The sequence below is a fragment of the Octopus bimaculoides genome, chromosome 7, assembly GCF_001194135.2.
Source record: "Octopus bimaculoides isolate UCB-OBI-ISO-001 chromosome 7, ASM119413v2, whole genome shotgun sequence".
Taxonomy (NCBI): Eukaryota; Metazoa; Mollusca; class Cephalopoda; order Octopoda; family Octopodidae; genus Octopus; species Octopus bimaculoides.
Window position 1 is genome coordinate 65,006,446 of NC_068987.1, and position 17,500 is coordinate 65,023,945.

At 34.6% G+C, this 17,500-nt stretch overlaps 1 protein-coding gene across 11 annotated transcripts in view; it reads left to right on the top strand.

Moving 5' to 3' along the window:
• Positions 1-17,500, top strand: part of LOC106872834 (probable protein phosphatase 2C T23F11.1) — a 223,620-nt gene that overhangs the window by 94,782 nt on the left and 111,338 nt on the right. The window contains exon 2 of one of the 11 annotated variants that reach the window (XM_052969736.1): positions 9,271-9,331. The exons of the other annotated variants lie outside the window; for them this stretch is intronic. The gene's annotated coding sequence lies outside the window, so the exon portion shown is untranslated. The remainder of the gene's footprint in view (positions 1-9,270; positions 9,332-17,500) is intronic. 11 annotated transcript variants of the gene reach the window in all.

Consider the following 17,500-nt stretch of genomic DNA (forward strand, 5'->3'; position numbering starts at 1 on the left):
ATACTGGCAAAAGAGACAGTAATAAATCCAGTAATGTGCACAACTCTTTTATAATAATATTTTGTTGTATACCCAATTGAATATTAGCTAATAACCCATTTTCTATAGCGATGTTTGAACAAAAATTTAAATAATTTTATATTTTGTTGAATTTACCTGTAATTAAAGTCACTTTGTGACAAAAATTTTGGTATAGAATTGGTTGAGAACCTTTCGTTAATTTATCTTCCAAAAATCACATTAATATGTTGATAAATAAAAAAGTTAGAGTTGTTTAATGAAACCAGCCTAAATTTATGATTATGTTAGAAATTAATTGAAACACATAAGGGGTGTAATTTGGTTAGAAATATGGTAACGAAAGGGTTAAGTCCATTATCACTATTTAAGTAGAGCTTAACCTCCTGACTCCATGACAGTCTTTTCCATATTGTCTTATCTGCTACATCCTACTTACACTCTTGGCCTTATTTCCTTCTCCATCATCTTTCTCGGTCTTCATTACCCAGTCATGTTCATCCTTCTTCAGCACATGGCTCAGCCATTTCATCCCATTTCTCTTTGCAATTTACATCATTGGTTATATTCCCATCATCTTCTACAATTCACAATGCCTTTCTCTCTGTCAAATAATACTCAACTCATCCAGTGAACCTTTCTCATTTTTGATCTTCCCCACTGTAAATCATTTTATTTCTTACATATACATTTTCCTTCAGTTTTAGTGAAGTTCAAGGAAGAACCTTTTACCTTTTACTTGTTTCAGTCATTAGACTGTGGCCATACTGGGGCAGTGCTTTGAAGGGTTTTAGTTGAATGAATTGACCTTAGAGCTTATATTTTTTTAATCCTGGTACTTTTTCTATCAGTCTCTTATGCCACACTTCTAAGTTATGGGAACATAAACAAACCAACACTAATTGTCAAGCAGCGGTGGAAGACAAATACATACACACACATGCATATTTACATTTATATATATGTAAGTGATTATAATCCAAGCTGTGTCCTCATGAAGCACGTCTGTATGTTTGCATTAATCAAATGTCTGTATATAGACACAGAAGTTTGGTGCAGTCTTCTGCTTGGCCAGCTTATGTCAAACCATCCGACCCATGCCAGCATGGAAGGCGGATGTTAAACAATGATGATGATGTTTTATTTTGAATGAGATGTACATAGCGATTGAAATTTCTTGTGAATTCTATTTGCAGAGTGTAATTACATATTTACATTTCAAAACAGAGATTGCAGACTTATCCAGTCTTTTGTTTGATATGTGTATATAATGGGCTTCTTTCAGTTTCTGTGAATTCTGTAAATTCATTCACAAGCCTTTGGTCGGTCTGGGGCTGTAGTAGAAGACACCCAAGGTGCAATGCAGTGGGACTGAACACAGGACCATGTAACTGGGAAGCAAACTTCTTACCAAACAGTCTTAACTAACATTTCTTTTAACAGTTTGTCAGAGTGCATAACTGGGTAAAATGATGCAGATAATGCCCAACATGGAATATTTGCTGTAAAACTATGGAGTGGAAGGGTGAAAAAAACTGGGGACCTGGTCTGAATACTTGCAACAAATGAAAACTCTACCCCCCCCCCCCAATGAAAAAAAACCCCCAATAAAGTGATTGTGGATTTTATGAACCAGCCAGGTGACTTATTTCATCTTACTTTTATATACTAAATAGTTAAATGGTATTCTATAGGCAACTGCCATGTTTTATCACCCTCTTTTGTTTTAAATTTTCTTCAATGAGAAAGCAGGGATTATGCTCAAAGCTGTTACATAATTTTACACTGCAGTCATTGAGGTAACTGGTTGCACTTGTTGATGATCAAAGAGTGTTGGGTTTCTTGTGAGCTAGACGAATTTATTTCAGGACTGAACCATTATGGTTATTGCATGATCAAGTGGGATTCTGTGGTTGTGATTGTGTGTGCATGCATGTGCACGTGTGCATATTCAAGGTCAGCTTGTGTGTGCATGTGGGAGCCATGTCTGTACATAAATACAGATAAACTTGCAGGAGTTTTTCAATGTGTGTATGTGTGTGTAAGTATGTAATTTGTGTGTGGTGGGTGTATGTAAGTAGATGCAAGTGTGTGTAGATGTTGTGGGTGTAAGAAAATGTGGGTATATGTGACATGGGTTGTAGACTGTGTGTATGTGCATGTATGTGTATCTGAACATGTGTAAAGAATTACTCAGATGTGGGTGGTGAATGGTAGATGGTATTGTTTTTTGGCATAGGATGTTAGTTCATAAGTAGTTTCTTTGTTTTAAATTGATAATATAGTAGAAAATTGTATTTGTGATTCTCAACATATGTCCATAGAAAAGTTTTGGTGGATTGGGGTGGGTGGATCATTGATAAGGTTTTTGTATTTGAGTACAAGGTCACTTTAAATATTGTCACTTGCTAACCTGCGTTGGTGTGTGTATGTGAGTTTGTGCATGAGTCTGTGTATGTATGACTTTGTGAGTTTGTGTGTATATTCATGTTATCTTCATGTGTTCTGTGTGTGTGTGTGTGTGTGTGCTTGCACATGCATGTGTATATGTATGTGTGTGGGTGTGTGTGATATGCATTTCCACTATCCTAGATAGACTAGGCCATATATTTTGTTTGGAGAATGTTTCCCAAATATGATTTGGCTAACAGTTGAACAGAGAAGTTTTGTCTAATAATTGATTGGATAATCTCATTAATTAAAGATATCCAACTCACTATTAATTACATGTGGTGATGTATCACATTGAGGCTATATGCACCAGGCTTCTCATGAAGGTCCAACTTTTCATGGCATGAATACAAAACCAAAAAAAAAATAAAAGAAAATTTAACAACACTTATTCTAGTGCTGTTGACACTGTCAGATTGAACGGTTCTGCCCAGGTGTCAAAACCATGATATCCATGGGGCAGCTGATGATGGAGGTATGTTGGATTGTTGGCATGGCTGTTTTTGTATATGTGGAATAGTATTATAACGACATCCTTAATCCTGTGGGAATGACAAAGAGCTTCTCCAGTGGGCCCAGCTACCATACCACATAGTAACCCAATACAGAGGAGTATAATGTAGAGTTCTATGCTGCTGATATCCAGGCAATCCAATCTATGAAATTATTTCTTAAGGGTTGTATGGATCATAAAAAGTCAGGAGGTATGAGAGGTGAATATATTTATTTAAGTGCCACACCCTAGAAGTTGAGGGAACCTGTGGAAGAGGTAGGCCCAGGAAGACCTGGGATGAGGTGGTGAGGCACGACCTTCGAACATTGGGCCTCACTGAGATGATGACTTCTGACCGAGTCCTCTGGAAATATGCTGTGCGTGAGAAGACCCGGCAAGCCAAGTGAGACCTAAATCTAAGGCCTCAGCCAGCCCACTTATGCATACTTTCCTTCATTGACACTAAACTCCACTTGCGAAGACCTGTTGAGGCAAGTGAATCGAAATCGAATTAAATTCGATGACTGGCACCCATGCCAACGTCATCTCCTTCATTGGACACGAAACTCAGCTTGCGAAGACCTGTTGGGGCAAGCGAAAGCGAAATCGTGATGGCACCTGTGCCCAGCGTTGCCTTTCTGGCACTTGTGCCCGCGGCATGTGTAAGGACTTTCGAGTGAGATCGTTGCCAGTGCCCCTGGACTGGCTCTTGTGTGGGTGGCACGTAAAATACACCATTTTGAGCGTGGCCGTTGCCAGTACCGCCTGACTGGCCTTCGTGTCGGTGGCACGTAAAAGCACCCACTACACTCTCTGGGTGGTTGGCGTTAGGAAGGGCATCCAGCTGTAGAAACTCTGCCAAATCAGATTGGAGCCTGGTGTAGCCATCTGATTTCGCCAGTCCTCAGTCAAATCGTCCAACCCATGCTAGCATGGAAAGCGGACGTTAAACGATGATGATGATGATGATGATATTCATAAGATGATGGTTGTTTCACACCTTTTATCATGTAATAATAATTTCAGTGTATAATAAATTATCTTACATGTCTGCATCAACATGCATGCTACACATTGCACAGTACTATCATACATTTATAAACCAATGCAGATAAAGAAGGCTAGCTCTTCAGATCAACAGAATATTATGGTAAAATCAATGCTTTAACTTGGCTGTATACAAACAAAATCAGGATGTAAATAAATATATTCACCTCTCATATCTCCTGACTTTTTATGATGTTGAACTGTTAACCTTTACACATTTTTTTCTATCTCCATTTTTTTTCATTCCCTCTCTGTGTTTTTTCTCTTAAATTCTTTCTGCCAAAGAGCATAGGCTCGGAACTTAAGAATTTTCCATTCTTCTTTAGTGTTACACTAACACACCTGCTTGTTGTTCTTTCACTTGTTTTCGTTTTTTGTTTTCTGTAAATTTGAACTACACACACACAAAGTTCTTTGTGTACAGTTAGCTATGTAATTGCTACTCGTGTATTTCGAACTCCACATAGTGTATTGTCATCCAGTCAGTTGGAAGCAATGTGGTATGGTTATTACTATACTTATTAGTATTAGTCGTCATCAAATGCATGGCAAATATAGGAAAACTGTGATGATGATGACAATGACTTCACCCATTTCTGCTGTTGTTGTTTAAAGCAGGATAAGCTATGCTAGCTATAGTTATCATGCTGAGCATCAGGCCATATTGAATGTTATATATTGGAGATTGGAGAACAGAGTGAAGTGTAGTGAAATGTGTAATTCCAGGTGAAATGCATCTCAATTGCAGCTGCATTGCTTATGCATGACCCTATCACAGGTTAGAATATAGGCTTACTTTCTTTTACTTGTTTCAGTCATTGTAGTGTGGTCATGCTGGGGCACCACCTTGACGGATTTAGTTGAACAAATCACCCCTCATTACTTATTTTAAGTCTGGTACTTATTCTGACAGTCTCTTTTGCAGAACTGCTAAGTTATGGGAACCTTAGCAAACCAACACTGATTGTCAAGCAATGGTGGAGACAAACACAGACACACACATACACATATATATGCATGCGTGTGTGTGTATGTGCACACACACACACACACGTATATATATGTATATGTATATATATATATATATATATATATATATAAAAACATACATATATTCTTTAAGTTTCCATCTACTCACAAAGTTTTGGTCATTTCAGAGTTACAGGAGAAGACGCTTGTCCAAAGTGCCATGCAGTGAGACTTGAACCCAAGACCATATGGGAAGCAAGCTTCTTAATCACACAGCCATACCTGCACATATCTGACTTGCTAAAAAGTTTTCACATCAACATGAAATTTGCAACCATATGATTATGATGTGAAGTCCTCAGCCGCTTGGCCATGTCTTTGCTTATTTGGGTCTTAACATTCAGTTGTCTGTGTATTGGTTCACTTAGATGTGACAGTATAAGGTACCAGATTTTCTGGTAATGTTACATGAAATTGGCTGGTCATAATCATCTAGTGAAAGAGACGATACGTTATATTTATCTCTTGTATACTATATCATGAAATTTGATCCGAGTGTCAACTATTCAAATCACTGCTTTTCCATCTCAGAAATCATGTACATTTTAACACCTGGATAGCTTTCTTTACTTTACTGGTTGTGACTTGTGTGTGTGTGCATGCATGTGTGTAAGATCTTGCCTGTGCAAGTTTGTGTTTATATATATGTATATATTTGCTTGTATCTGTGTTTGTGTATATCTATAAGTCTCTGTGTGTCAACTCTAGTGTAGGTCAGTGCATATTTATTGCTTCATAAATATATTTACAACTGTTCATGTCTGAAATATTTTCTGGCTTCATCAGAGGAGACTCAACATTTGTGATGCAATCTTGGCTCTCTGGTAAATGGAGTGTTTCCTTAAGTTGTCAGAGATTGTTAGCCAATAAAATATGAGAAATGTTTGGGCAGCCTGTGTTGTTGTTGTTAATGAGGTGTGATTGGTTCTTAATTTTTTTTTTTTTTTTTCGTATTTCCTCTTGTTCACCATTCTGACTTCAACCTTTTCTTGCATATAGCAAAAAACCCCGCCAAAAAACGAAAAGCAAAACAAACTACCAAAAAAATTTTAAAAAACAACCTGTATATAAGACAATTTATTTTACGTAATGTTACTAGTGTTAGCATTATTAGCATTCTTAAAAAATCAACATTAAAGAAAATAAGATACATGCAAAAAAGAACAAAGGAAAGCACTTGAAATAATGGTAAAGAATTTTTCCATATAAAAACAAATGTCCCACTGGAATCTTTAGTTTTCTTTCTGGAATCCTAACATTTATCCTTGGTGGGGAAATTTCCCTGCCTGGTTAAAAAATAGGGTGTTATCTATCATACAGGATGATTCCCATTGAACTGTGTCAGTGACTGTTTGATTCCTGATTAATCCAGCACAATTCACTTCTCTCTTCATTTGCTTTTTTTGTTCTTTTTCGTTTAGTCCCAGGTTAGCCCTAGTGAAGCTCTGCTAAGTTACGGAGATGTAAACAAACCAACTCTGGTTGTCAAGCAGTGTTGGGGACAAACATATACATCATGTATCTTCCACACAGTTTCCACCCACCAAATTCAGGTCAGCCTAGATCTTTAATAAAAGACACTTGCCCAAGGTGCCATGCAGTGGGACGGAACTCCAAACCAGCAAGCTTCTTAATCACACACCTTTGCCTGCATTTATGATACTCAAAATCCACTTCAGTGTAGTTTAGATGCTATTTCTGGTAAGTTCAGTAATGGATTTATAGTGTTTGTCAACAACATGAGGAAGAATTAGTTCTGCTAACCTAAATTACTTTTCATACACCATATAAAACTGAAACCTTCAGTGTTAACCCCTAAAACTTATTAAGGATCATGACCTATTTTTATTTCACTATTTACTATGGGGATGTAGTGTTTGTAGGGTTGTTTCTTTGAAAAGTTGTTTCCTAGCGTGTTAGTGGTCATGGGTGAAGTTGGTGTTAGGTTGATCTTACAGAACAAAATATTTTGGTATTTGGCAGGTTTAATGTTGCTCTGGCTCATAATTCTAACCCCCAGATCACTCCTGTTGGAGGAAACCTATGTTCAAAAACATTTTAATCATGAACACCTTATTTTTATAAGCTTAATTAATCTTGAACTATATTATCCATTATGTGGTTTTCTTGTTTTTGAAACTGATAGTTATTTGAGAGAGATTTAATTGATATTTTTAGCAGGACAAGCCACCACTTTGCGCGTGTTTTAGCAGGGGTTATGGTGTTAGATCCTCAATACATTTCATTTCCCTGATACAAGGTGGTGAGTGAAAGAAAATGATAGAATTTAGTTCAAATGAAGCATTAGTAAAGCAACACTCCCACAAACCCCACTCAAACAAAAAATGTTTGTGAACTTAGGTAGGGAGAAAAGTTGTGAAATATAAGCCCCTTAAATGTATGATCATCTAGTTTTATGAGGAAATATAAGAATTATGTAGAATAATTGAAGTATAAAAATGTTTGCAATTTTAGATTAGAAGGTTAACTCTTGAGTAAAGAAGGACTATGATCTGGTTTTAACTCCTGATACGAGTTATATGTCATGGTTCAGTATTCCCTGCAACTGTGCTAAATGTTCATTCATGCAACATTAGGGTTCTCGTTGCGCTAGATCCAGTCAACTCTGCTTGAGAAAATCTATTGTTCAGAGGCAAACAACATATTGGGTATATTGAAATTGCAGTTTAGTAAATAAGAGCATTGAAAATTCAAAGGAATACGCTTACCTTGAAGCAAATTAATATTCTGATTGAACTTGTAGCATAGAAACGATATATTCATTTTGAATTTAAAAAAAGTTGTATGTGCATATATAAGACATCCAAAGGTAGTCAGGAAATACATTGATTTAATCATGATATTGAGAGATTAAATCAAGACAAAATTAAAATTTCACGAATCTGTTCTGCCATAAAAAAACGTTTTGGCTAGTCCAAAATGTGCCCAAATTGAGTAACCCTATGATCATAAGTGTTCCAGCCATTAAGATTTCAGCTGTTATTTTCAGATATGTTATGTCTATGAACTTTACATTATTAATGTGTCACGGGGGAGATTTAACCACTATTTCTAGAGAAAGAAAAGCAATTTATTTACTGCCTAGCACATTGCAACTTTCTCAATAAGGGATCAACACTAATGACTTAGTTTTTTGTTTTCTGAAATATTTTCTTGTTCTATATTTTTTTAATATATTTAATGTGTAACTGATATCAAAATTAAATTACATCTATGACATACCATAAAAGCATAATTAGTGTTCAAACAAAAACTTCACTTGTCTGTTGATCACATGATATGTCAGCATTCTTTCTATCCAGTCAGGTATCAGTTTGTTGGTTGCTCAGTGTTATGTGTATAAGTACATACTCAGCCTTTTAAAATATTTTACTTTAATAGTTTCAGAAGAAAGGAAGAAAGCCTTCTGTAACTGATTGTATTGATGTGGTTGTTGCTCAGCTTTAACAACTGCAAGTCAACCCATTTGGAGAAAGATGATTGCTAAGGGAATTGCAAGGGGTTGACATCTTGTAGAGGAAGTATTGGGGAAATTGGCTTGTGTTGGAACTTGAGGAGAGAGGGACAAGAAGAAGAGTCTCAGGTGAGGTTGGAGAGATGTCACATGTAACTAAATTGCTCTGAGGTGTAGATGCTGTTACAGTAGTGGTAGAAGACAACACATATGGGTCTGTGGTGTGGGCTAGAGGATGGTGTATATTAATTAGTGGGTCCTTCCTAACAGCTGGTTAGCTTTTGCTGGCTGCTCCACTATATATATGTGTGTGCAGACACTGTTAGAACAAGTTTGTGTGCTTTGGTTGCTTATTATGTCATCACTTGTCACATCAGACCTTCTCTCTCTTCAGCTTTCCCTAAAAGACCCTCATCCACAGTTGTCACTTTCTAGCCTTTATTGTTTTGTTTATACCTCAATTATGAGGAGGGATCATACCCCATGATCTTTGCAGATCCTACTCCCATGAGTGCATGTGCCCTCTTTTACTTCATTGTATAATACACGATATGATCTGAATTAAAAAAAGAAGCCTACTCCTATTTTAACTACTTTGGTTGGCATTGTTTTGTCATTACCATTGTAGTGAATATTTCTCCCATCCTTGTCTTATTGCCTTTGCTGTTTCTTCTATCCCTCCTCCTCCTCTCTCTCTCTCTAGCATTACTATTTTACTTATTATTTCTCTTCTATCTTTTCCTCTTCTCACCTCTAGCTTGTTCTTCAATAGAACAAGGAAGGATAAGTAAAAGTATAAATTACTGTTTAGCTGAAAGGTAAGTTCTTTTCAGATTCAGAAAGCAACTGTAACCTGCTTTTGATTTTGTGTGTGTGTTTCTTTGTGTCACTTTGTGCCAGTGTCTTTAAGAAAAGGAACAACTGTCACACTGCATGCTTGCTTTCCTTTTTCCTATAAATCTGGTGCATTCTGCCAAGTCAAAAGAAACCAGTCGATATTTATGAAGAAGAATAATGAAGTTGGTAGAAAGGATTGATTGCTGAAGTAAATGATTTAGTATATTTAATTTCATCTGTCTGGTTTATAGTTTCAAATCCTTCTAGCATCAAGTTTGCTCTTAATCTTATTGGATAATTATTTTCATACTCATGAGTGTTATAATGTTTTTTTTTTAATTTTAATTTTTGGTGATGCAAACATCATTCTTGTTGGGCATTTCCCTGCTTTTTACTAACTTAATAATTTCAATGTTAACACTCAGTAGCATGAGCAATTTTAGAATCTTTGAGTACAAGAAACACAGTGTCTTTAATAAACAACTTGAAAAATTTAAATAAAATATAAGCAATTAGTCATCTAGCTAGGTTCAGGTACTTTAATTGATATCATTTTAAAAATGAAAATACAATTTTTTAAACTTGGAGATAGCAAAAGTCTGTTGAATATATTTCTCCTTAAGTAAAAGTAAAGAACTAAATCTGTTCTTTTCTCCTATTGATTTTTAAGAGAAACACCTTTTTAAACTTTTAACCCTTTGAATTCTCAAGCCACATGATCTGACTATCTAGTTTACTTTTTCAATTCAAACTCATTAAAGGGTTTTTTTTTGGTTCTTTTCTTTTCTATTTCTTTTTTTTTTTGTTCTTTACCTTTTACCTACCGTTGATTGCATCTTCCTTCTGTTTTGTTTCCTTCTAAGTAGGACACTAATGTGTTCTCTGAGTTTGCTTCCACTCCCTCAATAAATCTACTTGATTCACTCACCTACTTCTGTATCTCATCTGACAAACCTTATGCTTAAAACTCTTTATCTAGTCCTCCTCTACTATAACATCTGCTTGGAATTACTATACCACTCAATGTATCTTCAGATATTCACCTGAATATTAATTCCACTCACTCCACCTTACTTTTTCCCAGTCTAGGAGGGTCTTTCAAAAGATTATCAATTTTTCATCTTCTTCAAACTTGCAAATAAAGTGTGAAAATAGAACCTTTGATACTTTGCATGTGATTTTCAGACTGACATGTCTGCGTCAACAAAGTATCTGCAAGCTAATGATAGAAACTCTACATTGTTACTAGAAATAGTAGGCAAATCTCTTTCAACTAATATTCTATCTTGTTAAATTAAAGGACACATTAATATGTTCATAAATTCATGGTCTGAATAAAGATTTGACAGTCCCACTTACAACACTTTTGATTATAGATATTATATTCTACCAGGGTTGACTTGGGGCTAAACAATGATTGCAGCAAATAAAGTGTAGCAACAGACAAAGAACAGGATAAATTAGCACTCACTTGGTCAAGTAGAAACTTGATTGAATAGAATTCTCTGACAAATAAAAGAAATTATCTCTGAATTGTAGCAGTTGGAATTTTCCATTAACAAAAAAAAATTTTTTTAAATTTTTTGTTGAACAGATTTTGTTTCTAAATGGTTGTCATGTTTCCATGTAATTAGTTATGAATGCCTTGAAACCATCTGTTTTAACATGTTTTCCACCGATCACAGTCACTGTTATAGAGATTATCTATGAGGCAATGAATGAACACTGCTATGTGGTTGCTAGACCTGCTGAAATAGCTGAATAGTTAAACTATCCTCAGATAATACCGTGTCATTTTGAAATGAGTTGGACATTCATTAATGTAGTCTTAGATATGCAATCTTAGGGATAAAAATAAAGAGATAGGATGAGCAGAGCCTTTTAACCTAGGTTTGTTCAATCAGTATTGACCTGGGATTAAGTGTCATATATATTCGAGTAAGAAAGTTAGAGCAACATAATTTATTTTTTTTCAAAATTCATGATAGTTACAATATATATATATTTTTAAATCTCTTTTTCAAGTGAGTTTGGATGTCTTCTAAGAAGCTGGTGGCTACTTCTGGTTGATATACTCTTAAAGTATACTGAAAGCCAAATCTCATCCCATGGATAGGACACCAGGCTTACCCATGTTGACTTTTCTTGTGGGCACAACTGAACTCACCATTGCAATACTGCAAAACACTTCCTATTTTTTATAGCTAAACTGCTATTTGTGCTTCTGCTGTATGTATTTAATATATCACCTAGAACATTGAAGGCCTTTGCCAGAGTCCATTCTGTTGCAAGAATTTGGGTTGTATCTCTGATCTGAGGATAGCTCCTCTTCCTCTCACCAAACTTAAAGATCTTGAAAAAAAAGCAATCTTGGACTCTGCCCTTTCCTCTTATGGCTAAGACAAAAACGAAAGTGGGCTGGTACATTTAATAGTTAAATGTTGTGGACAGAAATTCAAAGTAGGTTATGAATTCTGAGCTCCTTGCTACTTGTTCATTGGATTGTTCATTTAATATGTTTTGTTTTTCTGATGTTAGTTTGGGTTTGAATGGGGCTTTATTTGAAGCAAGATTTTATGGCATGATACTCTTCCTGTTTCCATTTGAGATGCTAGAAGTGAGTGACAAGTGGTTGATAGTTGACAGAATCAGAGAGAATGGAACATTTGGTAGTATATTTATTTGGGAATGGGACATACTGTCTGTATATTCCCAAAGAGAGAGAGAGATTAAAAGAGTTTGATAAGAATAAAGATACATTTAATTTAGCATGTAGGGATTGGATGCAATTAAAATCAGTTTAGCATTGTCTTAGAGATTCCTGGAAGCATTTACATAACATTAAAACATCACACACACACTCATCTGCCCAATTATTCTGTCTTTTTCTCTTTCTCTCTCCTGCTCAATGTGTAGGTGTATCTGTTATGTCTAGATTCAATTGAACTGGGTCAATATTTTTAATTTAGATTTTGCCTCAATTAGGTTAGTATTATTTTAGTTTGTGTTATTTGATGTTAATATGTTTCTTTATTTTCCTGTTCTGTTTTATCTTTTCAATTTTCATTTTATATCAAATATAGTTTTATATTTATCTTATTTAGTGTTGTTTTTGTGCTTATTTCTTTCAATTCACATCCTGACATATGTATTATTGGATTGTATAAAAAAGAAAAAAAAAATATTATCATGTGCCTGAAATATGTTACTTGTAATTAAAGTTCTATTGAATAAGAATGCAGTCAGCCTATATAGGCAGGTAAATTAGAGAAATTTTTTCACTTTTGTTTCAAATTTTCTATTATGCAATTTATTTCTTTTATTATTTCATAGCTGGAAGTAGACATGTATTCTTAACTCACCACATACTATAAACTAGCACTATAAAGTCAGCCTATTTCTGAGACTGTATTCATAGGTTCTCTACTCTCATGGATACACATATACACTGAGTCTCCACTACTATGTATATATATATACATAAGACCATCTCTCTCTTCTCTAAATCCATCAAAACTTTTGATACACATATTTACATATATACAAGAGGGTGCTGGAAAGTTCCTGGCTTTGGGTAAAAGAAGATACAGAAAAATCAGTTAATTATATTTTGTTCAACATATTTCCCTCTCAGATTCACACACTTATTGCAGTGGTCCTTCAGTTTTTGTAAGCCCTGTAAAAGAATTTGGAAGGTTGGACTCCATCCAAGCCTTTCGCAATACCCTTAAAGCCAGGAGCTTTTCAGCACCCTTTTGTATATATGTGCTTGTGTACGTGTTACATGTATACATGAATATGTACATATGTTAGCACATGTGTATGCTTGTGTGTTGTGTATGCAGATATTTAGGTGTATATGTAATTATATCTTTATGGCAATACATCTAAATCTAACAAAGTTTTGGATCCCACCTCTCCTCAACTAGTACAGGATATATAAAAACATGACAACGGACACACCCATTATGTTAATGGTTATTTGTAGTAATTTGTTGCTTTTCATTCAAGTTCTTTTAAATATTAAGTCAACTGGTGGAAAACTTCCTGCTATGTATGATATGCAATCACTCAAACTTCATTTTAGATTTAAAAAATGGACATAAAATTCTTCTGCCCATTCACTGAATACTCGTATTTTTTTAGTTGATGCTGATGCTAGAAAGATGTGGGGGACAGAAACTTACAACATAGAGGACAACTGGGGAGTTTCTATGAGATAACTTGCAGAGAGCTGCTGAACAGATCTGTGGCTGGTACAAATCCCTGGCAAGGAAAGTGAATGGTGATGGAATAACAGCTAAAAGACAAGCTATTGCTTACTGATGTTTCAGTAGAATGGTGCCATCTGACAATTTGATAGGAGCTATAGAAAAATTCTGTGTCTTTATATCAAAAAATATACATGTTCTACTTGTCTTAATGCATTTGAAGGAGTTTATAGATATTTGGGCTGCTTAGGTTGCTGCAATTAAGTTTGTTGATGTTTATACTCTCAAATGTTCTAAGTATTCACTTCCATTCCAACCATTCTCAGTTCCATGTTATGGTCTGTCCAGTACTGAGTTTCTCTCAATTTACAGGTGAATATTACATCTATGAGATCTATCTGTCTAGCCATGCTGAAGTCAATGAGATGACATTTTTTTTTATTTGGTAGCATTCCCAAATAATCTGGTGTCTATCACTATCGATTAAGTGAACATAACTGATCAAAAATAAGAGATTCAGTTTAGACATGCAAAAAATGCTTGCAGCAGATTTGACCAAATGGCTTAAATATTCCAACAGCTTTTTGCCTTGACCGTCCAAACTCTACCAAGTAAAGATAAAAGTCCGAATCTCTTATTTTTGATTTGTTTGTTCACTAAGTTCTTGGGAAAAGGTACCAGATCATTTGGGAATGTTACTTGAGATGAACTAGCATTCTATCCAGGAAAATTATCTATCTACTTAATGTTATGAAACTGTAGCTAAGTGTTTACATATAATTTCACCTAATATTTCCAAAACTATCTTTTCTGCTTTCTGAGATATGCAGGTTAACAATTCTAATGTTGGTATGTCATAGGGGGAAGGAGTGAGAGAAAGAGAGAGAGAGAGAGAGAGATCAACTGGTGATACTGATTGACCACAGTTTAAATTCCACTAGGTTATAACACAAAATATTGTGAGGTGTTATGTTTTGGATTTTTCACATATTACTCTCATAACTTTTTGATAAAAATGTCTAGAGGTAAATCTTGATGTGTAAAATGAATAACTGTAGTGCTGAAAAATTATCTAGTTATTAGAATGAAGAAATGCAGGAGGGAAGAAAGTTGCTGGTGTATTGGAGTGGGATGTTTTTGCAATATTTAAGTCTTAAGGTGAAAATGTATGCTGCGAAAGTAAAGCAAAAATGCTGTGATTTGCTCTGTGGTAGTATCTAGAAAGTGTGTGCATATTTATGTAGATCAGGAGACTTGAAATAATTACAATATCATGTGAGGGAGCTCCTACTGAGAGAAAAATCAATAAAGGACAGTAACTATGTATATTTATCTAATTTTTTTTTCAGTGTTTCTTGTAACATTTTTTTGTACATTAATATGGTTTTAATAAATCTATACATTTGCATGAGTGCTTGGAGCAGGTATTTTACTTCTTAATGTACTTTGAAACTTTTACATATTTAGGATGTAGAGTATATCAGTCTGTGATACTAAGGTTGTATAGCTTCAGTCAGCTCTGACACTTTAAGTTCAAAATATCTATAACACTGAAACGGATAATTAAGTACTTGGGATAGATAATAATGCTTACTTTCAAAGATAGGAGTAAATATATGTCTTGCTTCAGACCAGACTACTGTATGATTATTATAAAGCTTTAAAACACTTGCTCAAGTACATATTTCTTTTCAGTACTTTTACCAAATTATCACTTTATCATGAATGATCTTCAATTGAATCAATGCTATTGTTCCCCACCCTACTTCTTTTACTTCTGTCTCAGCCAACCAATAATATAAGATATAAACACAATGTCCACGTATTTTGTTTTAATATTTGACAGTTACTATTGATTATAAATATTGAATTCAAATTTCGGCACTAGGCCAATAATTTTGAGGGAGGGGGTAAGTTGATTACATTGACCTCAGTGCTCATCTGCCACTTATTTTATTGGCCCTGAAAGGATGAAAGGCAAAGTCAACCTTCATGGAATTTGAACTCAAAATGTAAAGACAGATGAAATACTGCAAAGTGTTTTGACTATGATTATGAATATAACATTAGTTCATTATAACAGTCACTCTATAAGCAGGTATATCATATAATTTGTTTCATTCATTTGTTTGTTTTACATCTGTTTTTCCATGTAAGCATGGGTTGGATGGTTACTTATTGAGGTATTGTTTTACAACTGGATTCCTTTCCTATTGCTAACACTCACACAATTTTCAAGCAGGAAGTAGAATGTAAACATTCACTTAGACACACATGCATGTACTCTTTCTCTCTCTCTCTCTCTCTCTCTCACTCACACATACACACACAATGGGCTTCTGTGCAACTTCCACTTGCAAATATGCATGAAAATGAGTTACATATCAATTATATAATTTTAATAAGCCTTGACTTTCCATTTAAATTTAAGTGAAGGTAGGGATTTGAAATTAGTGACAGGAATACAATGAAATAAAAAAGAAACAGAGTAGGAAAAAGTTACTTCCTAGTTATTTATATGTGAAAACATACAGGCCAAGTCAACAATGTTAGTTCATCGGGCTGAAATATCAATATTTCATATCCTGTCTCTTTCTAAGGCTCTTAACTTTTAACTGGTACAGCTCATATAATTCTATAAGGGAATTATAGCTAGGGTACAACTTGGTGTAAATTGGAGAAGCATTGTATTAGAGAATTGCTTCATTGATTCTTTTTCATTACTGTGCTCAACTCCTTTCATTGATATAGTTTATGCAGGCACTCTTTCTCTCTCTCTCTCTCTCTCTCTCAGTATCAATAATTAGCTACCCATTGGTAATGGATGCATCTGATTAGAAAAACTCAAGCAATTGACTCTGTTGTGTGAATTAAATGCTGATTGATTGAATGATTGATGATAATAAAAATATAGTAAAGTAAATAGAATTTATTACGGAAGTTAGATTCTATAAAGTAATTGAATTCCAAAAGCTTTTAGAATGATGAAATTTGTCTATATATTTCAATATGGTTGCATTATACTGGAAATGAATTGACTTTTCCATTCATGTTGTAAATTATGTTTGAAGGTTGTTTGACATGGTTGATGCCACCTCCCATTAGTATTGTTTGCTTGATATTCCATCAGAAAAATTGGAAAAAAATCTCTTTGTTTTTGTTTGTCAAGGCCTACTAGTTACAGTTAGTTAACAAATGTGCTATTGATGTTATTTATCAAAAATGTGCTACTGATGTTATTATCAAAAATGCAGTATGAGCAAATTCGATTTTCAGATTTTAGTAAAGTTTAAATATTAATTCTACTGTTTTATCTCCATTTTTTTCCATTTAAAAAAAAAGATTCATTAATTTTTTATATTCCTTTCATACTGCTAAAAGACAAGCAATTAGAAGCAGAGTTATCAGATTTAGTCTGAGGATTTGTTTTATTAATTATTATTATTATTGTTTGTTTTCTTAAATTTTACATCACAATTAGTGAACAAGGTCATTGGTTACTGATTTCCAGTTTACCAATCACTGGTTCACTGTATTTCTAAAGGTGAGTGACCAGGGACTGTCTAACTTAATGTAAGGACTTGTGGTTGGTTTTTTTCTCAACAAAATTTTTATCCTCTGTGTGTGTGGGTATGTATGTGTGTGTTAGGTGGTTGGTGCTAGGAAGGGCATCCAGCCATAAAGACCCTATCAAAACAGACAGTGAAGCCTGGTGCAGTCTTCTGCTGAGCCAGCCCCTGTCAAACTGTCCAACGCATGCCAGTATGGAAAATGGATGTTAAATGACGATATATATAACACATGCACACACACACTATATAGGAGTAAAAAAATTACACAGAAGGATGACAAAAGAACGCATGGTAAAATCATGGATAATGGACATGCTTATCCCTCATCAGTTATTAATAAAAAATCATAATTTCACACCATTCTTGA